Here is a 9,092-nt window from a genome sequence, read left to right on the forward strand (position 1 = left end):
ATAAATTCACATTTATTTCTTCGATAAAGACTTTAATTTATCAAAATATCTTCCACGAAACTACATGTTTACAAAATACTTCCAGGAACAAGTTCCTTGTACAAACATTTAGTACTGATAATACTGATAAACAAACTTTGATGTAACGTTGTTTTAAAGTGCACAGAACTCTAGCAGATTCTTAAAATAATATTAATGTCTGGAGGATGCTACTTCATATTAAACAGATACCTATCTACGTCCGCGTTATCAAGGATCAAGATATGATTAGAAAAGCATTGCAACATTTAGAATAGGTTTTTATTTCAATTATAAATCTAGTAGACCCTGACTGCGTAGAGCTGACTGTAGTAATTTTAACACCAAGTAAATATCAAGTACACGACACTTTTGTATATTATTTGTATCTTACACGACGGTCTATTTTAAATGATTTTTATTAGGCATGATTGATTAGACAAAATCGACTAGGTAAGAATAAGAATAAGAATAAGAATAAGAAATTTATTCATAATGTTCATTACATGTCAAATTTTCAATATATTTACTTATATAGGTACTAGGTAGACAGACAATCGTTTAGTCGTTAACCAATGACCTTTAGAAATAAATATTGTAACTGAAGTTAATAAGAGGGTTTATTTCAAAATTGAAATCGATCAATTGAAAAATAGTTTTGAATAGAGCTGCTGGGGGTGGTAATAAAATCATTGCGTTTATTTCATAGAGAAAGTACCAGTGTACTATAGTTTTGAGGCGAACATTACCAGCTTTCTTTACCACCTAATAGAAAACACTAGAAACGTCTATCCAAATAAGTTCAAGAGCTACTACAATCTGCGCGGGCGCCGGGATTCCTGGCTCTACACTAAACAGATGTAACTAGCGTCAGCAGAGAGTTGGGAAATAGGGATCACGTGACTGTGACTGGAGGAACCATAAAGTTAATATTCCTTCGGAATAGAGCAACAAAGAATGAGCGAGCGAGATGTCACTATCTGCAACCCTGTGTGATAAAAAGAGATGTGTGATGCTATCATCGTCACGTCAATAGAACCATTTTTGCAAAAGATTTGACAGGCAGTGACACATAGAGGCACAAAGAAAATTTTAAATTATAGTTTTTTATAAAAATATCGTAAAATCCTGTTTATTTTTGGAAAATTTGTTTTCTTATATAATGGTGACCTGTTCCGTCCTTGATTGTGATGTACACCAAAGGAATAATCCTGCAAAATATTCATTTCACAGGTAAATTTATTGAAATCGACACCTCCAAACTTTAGCTTTATTTTTGTGAATGCGCTTAGAATTTTAAGCACTAAGTGTGATAATTATGTTCTTTAAACATTAATTTAAGTTGTAAGCAAAGATTTCATGCTCATAATCCAGAATTTATGAATATTTTGTGTAAAGAAATAATTTTCGTTTTACACTAGGGTTGTACCACAATCGATAAATATATTTTCTGCGCTGTTTATCACAGTCACTGCTGATTATGTAGGTACATAAATGGCGTTTGTATGTGAATATAGAAAAGTATTATTTTGTAATTACCTGTTAGTTAATAAACTAAACTAAATATTACATACTAAATATAATAATAAATATGTTTATGCACACAGATGTTTGTACTGTGCGGGAATCGAACCCGCTACCTCCGGAATAGTAGTCCGTTTCAAACCACTACACTATACGGCCAACAACGATTATTACATCGTTAGAATCCTATTTTCTTACGTTATCGTCAGAATTATCATTTTTTAATTATTGTTTTACTCCTACTAATATTATAAATGCGAAAGTTTGTATGGATGTCTTGATGTTTGTAACTCTCATTCTTCCAAATAAATAAGTTGAATAATTTTAATCTTCTGAGTTTTTTTTTATTTTCTTTGGCCACTCTCCCAATTCCCATATACCTACAATCCCATTCCATCCTATTCTATTTATATTATTACTGTTAGGTGTTAATTAATATTTAATCGATATCGATATTCATGTGAAAAGTAACAACATACATACATCACTGACATGCACACATATTTATTTTTACACACACATATGACATCTCATTTTTGGTTTCGTTTGACAGCTCGTGATTGTTGCTCTATTCCGAAGGAATATTAACTTTATGGGAGGAACATACGAGTATTTGAATAGGTATAGTTCTTGCAACTTACGAAGTCGAGTGAGCTTTACTAGTGTGTGTACGTACGTGTACATGCACATAACGATAGTGTAATGTCTATCAAAACTTGAAAAACGAACAGTAGCGAGCCACCACACATGTAAAGCTCACTCGCTTTCGTGAATTGCAACAACAATCAACATAATGTAAAGTGTCACCAACATTTTGCTGTTTTTTTGTTATATTGCAAATACAATTTTATGCGCCTATCCTAAATGTGTAATATCTATAATAGCCATTTACTTTTTCCCTCTTCTGTAACTAAATTTAAATAAATGATTTTTTATGGAAACCAATACCAAATGGAGCATTGATATTATGAAGCGCATTTTTTAATAACACAAATGTTTAGTTTGTGTTAGAAAACCTGGAGCAATGCATTTAAAAATTAAGAGACTTGGCTCGCTTCGCTGGCCTGGCTTCACTTGGGATAATGAGAAATGGGAATAAATAAACTTAAATGATGCAAGAAAATGGAATGTTTGATACTACGCTACCGACTAATGGTTTGACGTCACAACACCATCACTAAAAATAGAGTGTAGTATCGTCTTCAAAATAAATAGAAAAAGTTTAAAAATATACACTAACAACTTTCCCATTAATATGCACACGCACATTAATGACGTAGATTGAAATAAAATATTCATCAAACTAGTTTTAAAGTACTGTAATATCAGCGTCGAATGCAATATTAAATAATTTATCACTAGCTATTTAATGTAATAAGTTGTCAAGCTGCCTAGATTATTAAATTAATTATAAAAAAGTGAGAATATATTATTATGGTTTCACCTATTCGGAAGAGAAAAAATCAAAAGTCAAATGACCGAATTCGTAGACACAAAATGGCTCTACAACTTATTTTGCTAACCTTTTCCGAACATCCTGTGTATCAAATCTGATGTATTTCAAATTTCTTTCTTCTTGTATGTGATTTAAAATAAAGAGTATCTATCTAGTTATCTAGAAGAGTAGCTGTTTTGCAATGCATGGGAGTGTGTAGCCTGATGTACTGTCGACTGTGTTCATTATTCAGCAAATATAAGTGTTGTGCTCTTTGCCTATCAGGAAATCATTGTTAACAATATTTAAAGTGATAACTACTGTTACTTTACTGCAACTGGAGTAGTATTGCTGCGTCATATCAGTGCCTCTTGCTCTTCGAGTATCCACGGTAGACCAGCGTCGTGGTGTCCTTTACGACACCTCGGCATGATGCTGAGTGGATACCGTTTCGGTGACACGCACATTACCTACTCTATTTAGTTTTATTTTTATTTTTTTATGTTGTTTTGTGTCGCTAAATAAAATATTTGATTTTTTTATCTATCTATTAGAACGGCAGTTACTGTTGTCACTTGATAAGTAAAAGTATCGTAGTCACACGTACACGTTACCGTTACTTTTACAGCAACACTAAGAACGTGTTATTGTTACGTCGAATACTTCGATTCCGTTAAATTAACGATATTTCCCAGAGTTTTTGCTCAGCAGAAGTTTTTTTGGTTTTTGAACGCATTCTCTCAATTTCCTAGCAGTGTAGTTTGAGAAACAAAACTACATAGCCTTACTTTAACCTTATCTATACTAATATTATAAAGCTGAAGAGTTTGTTTGTTTGTTTGTTTGGTTGAACGCGCTAATCTCAGGAACTACTGGACCGATTTGAAAAATTCTTTTTGTGTTGGATAGCCCGTTAGTTCCTGAAGGCTTTAGGCTATATATCATCACGCTAAGACCAATAGGAGCGGAGCGCCAATGAAGAATGTTTCAAATCAGTGATTTTTTTCCTTTTGAGAGCTGACGCTGCGTAAACGGTTAGTTTCGCAAAAATCATGTATGACAGGATTGTTCCCCTTTAAAAGTTCTAAAAAAAAGTCTGCGATAGTATATATCTATCTTTTAAGGTTGGCTCATAGTAACCCTTTTTATGCAAAAAGAAATCTGTTTTATATTAATGCATTATTTGCGGAGGTTTTTTCATAAACATGATATTAATCCTTATCTAAATAAATAAGTTATTCATCACAAGTATTTAATTTTAAACATACTTGGCCTTTACACCATTCGATTTCAATAAATATCTTAGGAGATATCGCAGTTTTAAAATATCATCGCAGCAAAATAATTATCAAGTACCTACTGCGCGCGCCACTGATGGATCAATGCACAGCCTAAACCGCTGATCGTAGAGACCTGAAACTTGGGCGGTGTGTTCTTTGTAAGACGTAAGCATCTGATAAGAAAGGATTTTCCAAAATTCTACCCCTAAGGAGGTAAAAAGGGGGGGCAAAGTTTGTATGGGATAACGAAATTCCTTCGTTCAATCTACTTCAAATTTCGCATAAGCATTCTATAACAGAATTAATGGAAGATGTGTTTCGTATTTTAGTAACTATGTTAAAAAGGGGTAGAAAGTTATTTTAGGGGTGATTTGCTTCAAAGTTGATATTAATTACTCATTAGTGCATTTTTTTTACAATCATGTCATTTTAAAGACTATCATACTCTAGGGGCCTCCACTTAACCTCGGAGTGGGTGCCCGCTGCGTGCGCTCGCCTCACAATGCATAGTAATGCATGACGGTCATGCCGCGGGCACCTGCTTGCGCTGTATATACATAAACTCATTTTCGCGCGAGAGTTTTGGCGGAGGCCCTTGAGGTAGTGGGAGTAGTCTTGAGGAAAAGCTCCTTCTCCCACGGCCAGTGGCATGCTAGAAGCTTGGTGATTCTAGCACCCGTAGGAAAAAAAAAGTTTACCAATAATACTGCGGTAGGTGTAGTTTTCGATTTCGTTGTAAAAAGATAATACCACCGATCAAAGGCCGAGCTGCATATTCATAAAATATAAGAAAAGTTTATTTTCATGTTTATTTAACCTTTAAGATTTTTATATTTTATAAGTATTCAAACATTTAGATAATAACGTTAAAAACATTTAAAAATCGTATGAGAACGTTTTCGACTTCTCCGCGGACGAAGTCGCGGGCGAAAGCTATTTGTAAAATAATTAGACTAAATTATTAAAAGTGCCTACCCAAAGTCATTATTCCACGCGGACGAAGTCGCGGGCACAGCTAGTTAGTAAATATAGTTTCACCTAACTTTAGATTTAGTTATGCGGTCCATTGTGTGTATATATATATATATATATATATATATATATATATATATATATATATATATATATATATATATTATGTGACAGGAATATGTAATAGAATTTTAATCTAAAGAACTTACTTTTAATCTAAGTTACATTAGACTTGTAGGACAGCTGAGGTGACTTACCTGTGAACAAATAAACACAAAATTAAAATTTGTTATTGAGAATAGTTGTGGTAAATAAAGACCACATAGAACACATTGTAGAGAAATCTGGAATGTAGAAAATCAGTCAAGTGCAAATGAGCAAGAAGCCCTTGCAAGAATTCTAGAACAATTTAGTACTACACACAAATAAATCGTTCCATAATTTCTTTAATAGTCTACTTACACACCAAACCCGCCGACTAGCCAACATGCATCGTCGACTTTTGACATGTTGTTAAGATTCATAGAACATAGGCACAAGTCGTCCAAGTCAAGCCCGTCGTCGTTTGCGTATTCGAATCGCCATCAAAAGATTTAGTGCAAAAACTACATCAGCGCCCTTGTGAAGGTGTCGTAAACTTAGTATGAGATATCTAGGTATGGTTGCACGAAACTTATTTTGAGAATCAAAATTGTCACGTTATCGTTTAATTCGAAGATTGAGTATCGAATTTTGTCGAATACGCAAATGATTCGAAGACGAAAGTTGTTCATGCTAGAGGTACCGGGCTATCGCCAGCTTGGTGTTTAGAGTCCTTAAGTCGGCCTAGCATTCGAAATTTATTTAGATTTATCAGAGAATCCCGTTAGTCATAATAATAAATCAATAAACAATCATTTTTGTGTACACAAAAACCTTCAAGTTCATCATAACATCACAAAGTTCAAAATAAGTAATAATTATATTTTGCAATACAAACTCCGTCGGTAATCACAAGTAGGTATCGTACAATGGTCTATTATTACTATAAGAATTGCACTAAGGTCAGTCGTGAGCAAGGAATTGGTATAGTAACGGTAGATGACTTTAAAAAATTATACTTTGGATATGAAGTTTTTTTAGTTTATTATTTTAAATGTATTAGGAGTAGCCTTGTTGGTGATCTAAATAAATAAAGTTTCATATCGATTGACTTTACTTGCATGTAATATAATTACCATGAGTGTGCTTACAGTGAATTTACGTTACGTATGCTTGCTAGCGATTGTGTAAAAAATGACCTAAAATGCATGACAGATTGTACAGCGCTCCTAGCGGTTACTTTCAAGAACTAAAATTTTCATCGACTTTTTTTACGCACTCTTTTGTGTAAATTCGTGTTAAGCACACTGAACTTGTGAAGCTTCATAAATACCTTGCCTTACTTTCTGCAAAAGACTGGTTAATACTTAGTAACGAAGTCTCAGAAGTTTGCACTTGCATGAAAAAAAATCAAAAGCTGTCATAATATTTAATACGCTCTATTGTATTGATTTGATATATTAATGTGCCCTAAGCTTTGTAATTCCATTATTTCTACCTCTATGACTCTCATTGAAAGTCAATTTTTGTAATTTAAATCCAATGTCCACAACAATACAGCGTTTAATCACTGGCTATGGTCCAATCAGTCCAATCAAGTTTTATAGTTCTATCTAATACTTAGGTATCTAAAGTTTTATTGCCGTAATAAAACTGAATAGTTCAAACTTCAACTTAGGTCTGAAAATAAACAGCTTGCAGAGTGTAGATAGAGAATATGGTACAGTCAGCGTCAAATATTTCGTGACACCCAAAGTAGCTAAAGGTGGACCGACGACATCATAAAGGTAGCAGGAAAGCGCTGGACGCAGGCCGCTACCAACCGTGCAACATGGAAAGCATTGGGGGAGGCCTATGTTCAGCAGTGGACGGCCTATGGCTGAGATGATGAAGATGATGATGAAAGTAGCTAAAGAGTTCACAACACGTCACGTTACTCGGAATAAGGCTGTGTTGTCCACTTTTTGCCCACTTCGAGTGTCACTTTTGGAAGCTCTCACTCACTCTTTGTTTGTTTTCGATTCGATATAAAAAATCAGTCTAATTCAAATAAAACCCTTGTATGACCAATCCACGTTACGTTTTCGGTATTTTTACAACACATAAAGGACGTAAGATGAAAGTGAAAAAGGAAAGGTTTGCACAATCAACTTTCTACTCACGCCACCGCAAGGCATGAGAGACCGCAAAAATTCAAGCGTCCCTCTGTGACTCATTATGTAAAATAATTTAGTATCAGCAGGACTATTCTTAACCCTGTTTAAATACTTTCGGGTCTATCTGTCACCGTCGCTCATGATGGCAGCTCGCTTTGCGTGAGAGGGTTGGTAATATTCGAAACTTCAGATAACGTTTTTCGGAGTAACCCCCCAGGCTCAAAGGAACAAAAGGAACAACTGACCTGTCTCTTGAAATGAACGTGCACATAATTAGGGTGACATATGCTCAGATTCAAACAAGTTCAAACAAATAGAGTCTTTAATAATATAAAATATGCTGTTGGTATAGTGCATTTTTTTTATCCACAACGAGGAAGCTCTTGGCCTGTATCTCACCTGATGGTAAGTGATGATCAGGCCGAAGGTGGAAGCGACCTTCGACCGGAATCCTCAACCACGCATATTCTTGAATTTATAGATTAACTGTTACACATATTTATATATTGATGATGATGATCGTTAATCCGACCGATTTCATGCCATGGCCATGGCCACAACTTCCGACTCCTAACAGTCTTCAGTTGGATTACTTATCGATTGGGTAGATGAAATCTGCACCTTATTTTTAAGGCTTTGGCAAGCATTTGCTTATGGTTTTAACGTCACTCATAAACATAATAAGGGCGAGCGTAAGAGACTCAGTAGAGACCAAAAAAATCAAACAAACTGTATGCATGATGATGGCGTACTCTGCATATTCCCGATTGTATGTAACGACTAACTCTACGCACAAATAAATATCGATTGATGTGTTGATGAAATACGGACCTTATCCTTCAGGAAAAGAAATCCCTTTTTCTTATGTTTTTCCGCACCTTTATCACAGTTTACGCTCAGCCTTAGGGAACTACACAAGGTATTTGAAATTGGACAAAAACCTGAAGGTCACTGACATTATTTGTTTTAACCAGTGGACAATGGACAGTTTGTTCTGTGGTCGCATCTTTAAACAAATTGTTTTCGCTTGTCATTAGATTTGCGAGTCATGTGCGTCATGCATTTTTTTGTTTGATTTTGGTCACTAGTGCTACTAATAGTGTGTGATGATGTGCATAAAGGGTTTCCCTTTGCCGTCATAATAAAAAACAGCTAATAAAAATAAAATATAATAAAATAAAGAAACTCCCTAAAAGAAGAAATTAATAATATAATAACGCCTTTTTGGCGTCTTCACTTTAATAAATATAATTTAAGATCGTGAATAAGTACAATTAATGTTTAAACTATTATAGAACTTTTCATGTTGGTGCCCGACTCGCACTTCGCCAGTTTTTTATTAGTGTTATATTTTCATCGTGCGTCTACAGAAAAAAAATCCATGAGATAAAAGCTTGTTCCGTTCAGATCAGACTTTCTGTTACCGCGAAAATATTTTAGACAAAGGATTTTTTTTTTCCGCCATTAAAAAACCTAAAAAGTTGTGTATTAGTATTTCAAAGTTTGTGATAACTAGACCCGTCTTTATTCAGTATTTGTTAAGTATTAAGTAATTACTTTAGTTACTTAATATGCACAAATTGCACAATCATGCGACTGAGGCTCAGGCAGGTTGTATGGTCCTCA

General features: G+C 34.4%; 1 long non-coding RNA gene across 1 annotated transcript; it reads left to right on the top strand.

The window, feature by feature from the left end:
• The first annotated feature begins 942 nt into the window (after positions 1-942).
• On the top strand, positions 943-1,870 carry LOC135074214 (uncharacterized). Its single transcript, XR_010257775.1, has 2 exons — positions 943-1,251; positions 1,626-1,870. It is a non-coding gene; the product is annotated as an uncharacterized LOC135074214 (long non-coding RNA).
• The last annotated feature ends 7,222 nt before the right edge of the window (positions 1,871-9,092 follow it).

Source organism: Ostrinia nubilalis, chromosome 8, assembly GCF_963855985.1.
Source record: "Ostrinia nubilalis chromosome 8, ilOstNubi1.1, whole genome shotgun sequence".
NCBI classification, from domain to species: domain Eukaryota; kingdom Metazoa; phylum Arthropoda; class Insecta; order Lepidoptera; family Crambidae; genus Ostrinia; species Ostrinia nubilalis.